The 3,317-nt window shown below is 43.3% G+C and overlaps 1 non-coding gene across 1 annotated transcript; it reads right to left on the bottom strand.

The window, feature by feature from the left end:
• Nucleotides 1-470: 470 nt before the first annotated feature.
• Nucleotides 471-553, bottom strand: trnal-uaa (transfer RNA leucine (anticodon UAA)). The gene has a single exon. It is a non-coding gene; the product is annotated as a tRNA-Leu (tRNA).
• Between the last annotated feature and the right edge of the window lie 2,764 nt (nt 554-3,317).

A 3,317-nucleotide genomic window follows, 5' to 3' on the forward strand; every position in this document is an offset into this window, starting at 1 on the left:
GACAGGGACAAAGAGAGAGAAAAAGAGGGAGACAGATAGAGAGAAAGACAGATAGAGAGAGCGACAGAGAGACAAAAACAGAAAATAATGGAAATACTTATCAGGTTAGAGACAGAGACTAACAGAGACAGGCAAGGACATGGACAGACAGAGATAATGGAACAGAGAGAATGGGACAGAGAGAAGCAGTCAGACAGAGAGTCTGAGCGAATACCATTGCAACAGAACTAGACACCGTGAGAAAGAGACTGATTGAGAGACAGCGACAAACAGAGAAGCAGGGACAGACAGAGAGGGTTAGAGAGAGCCATAGACTCAAACACATACACAGCTCTCCAAAGAGAGAGAGCGGCAGAGACATTTCATTATCGGCGCAGAGTGTCACACAGTTACAGAAAATTGGAGATTTTGCAGATGAAAATTGGGTATCACTGAGCAGGATGGGAAAAATCTCTGATTAATTAAGGAATTACCAGGAGTGGGGTTCGAACCCACGCGGGTATCAACCCATTAGATCTTAAGTCCAACGCCTTCACCACTCGGCCATCCTGGTCCTGATCCTGTCAGTGGTTGGACTCTGCCTCTTTGAGAATCTGGGCTTCAGCTCCACCCCCACAGCAACACACAGACACATCGGATTTCAGGGAGCATTTACGAACATTTTTCTCAATATTGACACGGTCGCAACTCTCCTATTCTTTTTCGAGTGATGCTCTGGCTACTTTCACATCCACCCGAGGGTGCAGATGGAGCTTCAATTTAAAATTTCAGCCCATGGTCAACAGCTTCAACAATGCAAAATTCCCCAAATACTGCATTTGAGTGTCAGCCAAGATGATGGGTTCAAGACTCAGGAGTGGGACTTACACACACAACCTCCTGATTCAGTCGAGAATGGAGCCACTGAACCAAAACCGATACCAAAGTTCACATCCGTATTATTTTCCCCAAGTTTTTTAAAAAGTTCCAGGACGTACCAAATTCATGGTGATGATTTCCACAGACAGTTGCACATACACAGAGACATATATACAGATAGACAGACTCAGAGTCACACACACCCACACACTTAACCAAAAATATACATGCACCAACAGACATGCCTTTGACATATAGAGGGATAGACAGGCTGAATCACTGTCGCTACTTTGGCTGATTATTGCGTTTTTCTATCCGTATGTAACATGAATATTGCAGATTAATAAAAATGAGAAATAGATGTCAGTGTTGAAATGTGTGGGACGTTATTCCGCCTATCTCAGGATCAGTTTTGCAAAAACCTGGTTAAATTGTAAAATGTAATGAAAAATGCTTTGAATTGTAGTCGGCAGGATTCGAACCTACGCGCAGAAAACCCAAAGGATTTCTAAACCATCGCTTTAACCACTCGGCAACAACTACTGCCTCTCTGAGACTTTAAATGTTACACAGAAAAAACTAAGTCATCCATCTGTGTGCAGCAGACGGCCACAGAATCCTGAAAAAGTCTCCGTTGCAAAAAGTCTGGAAGAAGCAATCTCCTCTTGCTGTATTTTTATTGTTCTATATTGCTCTGGAACGTTTTAATATGAATCTATACCAAGAAACAGAAGAAAAATTCGACATTTTGAAAAAGCTGCTTTTCCATCGGGGAATTGAATCCGGTTCTCCCGCGTAACAGGGAAAGCATAATCACCGCTATACGGACGAAGGAACGTGTTGCGTCAGAGCAATAATCAAACTGCGAACAGAAGTCGACAGACACATTGATAGACAGACACAAACCGACAAACAGGGATAGACAGACAATGAGAGAGAGACAACGAGAGACAGAAAGGGTGAGACTGAAAAGTCAGTCAGAACAGCGAGAAAAAGACTCAAACACCGACATATATAGAGATGTGTATGTGTGATCTATAAAAAGAGAGGGGAAGAGTGAGAGAAAGACAGTGATAAAGACAGTGACAAGGTGAGAGACAGATCGAGAGAGAGCGACAGATAGAGAGAGAGACAAATATTTCAACAGAAAATGATGGAAATACTCAGCAGGTTAGAAACAGGAACTACCAGCGACAGGCAAAGAGAGACAGACAGGCAGAAACATAGACAGACAGAGATGATGGGGAAGAGTGAGACAGTCAGACAGAGAGACTGAGAGAATCCCATTCGAACAGAACTGGACACGGTGAGAAAGTGACAGACACATTGAGAACCAGAGACAAAGAGGGAAACAGGAAGAAACAGACAGTGAGTTAGAGACAAAGAGAGACATAAAGTTTGAGTCTGAAAGGGAGGATCAGACTAAATGAGAAAAAGACTCAAACACATACAAATACAGAGATGTAGTTGTGTGCTCCATAAAGAGAGGGAGGCAAATAGCGATGGAATGACAGAGAAAAGGACAGGGACAAAGAGAGAGACAAAGAGGGCGACAGATAGAGAGAAAGACAGATAGAGAGAGAGAGACATAGAGACAAAAACAGAAAATAATGGAAATACTTATCAGGTTAGAGTCAGGGACCAACAGAGACAGGCAAAGACATGGACAGACAGAGATAATGGGACACAGAGAGACAGTCAGACAGAGTGTGTTAGAGAGAGGCAGACTGAGAGAGACAAAGACTCAAACACACAAACACAAAAACAGCTCTCGAAAGAGAGAGAGCGGCAGAGACCGAGCGACACAGATACATTTCGCAATTTCATTTCATTATCGGCTCAGAGTGTCATATCGTTACAGAAAATTGGAGATTCAGCGGATGAGAATCGTGTATCACTGAGCAGGATGGGAAATATCTACGTTTAATTAAGAAATTACAAGGACTGGGGTTCAAACCCACGCGGGTATAAACCCATTACATCTTAAATCCAACGCCTTTACCACTCGGCCATCCTGCTCCTGATCCTGTCAGAGGTTGGACTCTGCCTGTGAGAATCTAGGCTTCAGCTCCACCCCCACAGCGACACACAGACACACAGGATTTCAAGGAGCATTTTCGAACATTTTTATTAATATTGACACGGGCGCAACTCTCCTATTCTTTTTCGAAAAAGACTCTGGGAACTTGCACATCCACCCGAGGGTGCAGATGGAGCTTCAATTTAAAATTTCAGCCGATGGTCAACAGCTTCAACAATGCAACATTCCGCAAGTACTGCATTTGAGTGTCAGCCAAGATGATGTGTTCAAGTCTCAGGAGTGGGACTTACACACACAACCTCCTGATTCAGTCGAGAATGGAGCCACTGAACCAAAACCGATCTCAAAGATCACAACCGTATTATTTTCCCCAAGTTTTTTAAAAGGTTCCAGGACATACCAAATTCATGGTGATGAT

The sequence above is a fragment of the Pristiophorus japonicus genome, unplaced genomic scaffold (genome assembly GCF_044704955.1).
Source record: "Pristiophorus japonicus isolate sPriJap1 unplaced genomic scaffold, sPriJap1.hap1 HAP1_SCAFFOLD_382, whole genome shotgun sequence".
NCBI classification, from domain to species: domain Eukaryota; kingdom Metazoa; phylum Chordata; class Chondrichthyes; family Pristiophoridae; genus Pristiophorus; species Pristiophorus japonicus.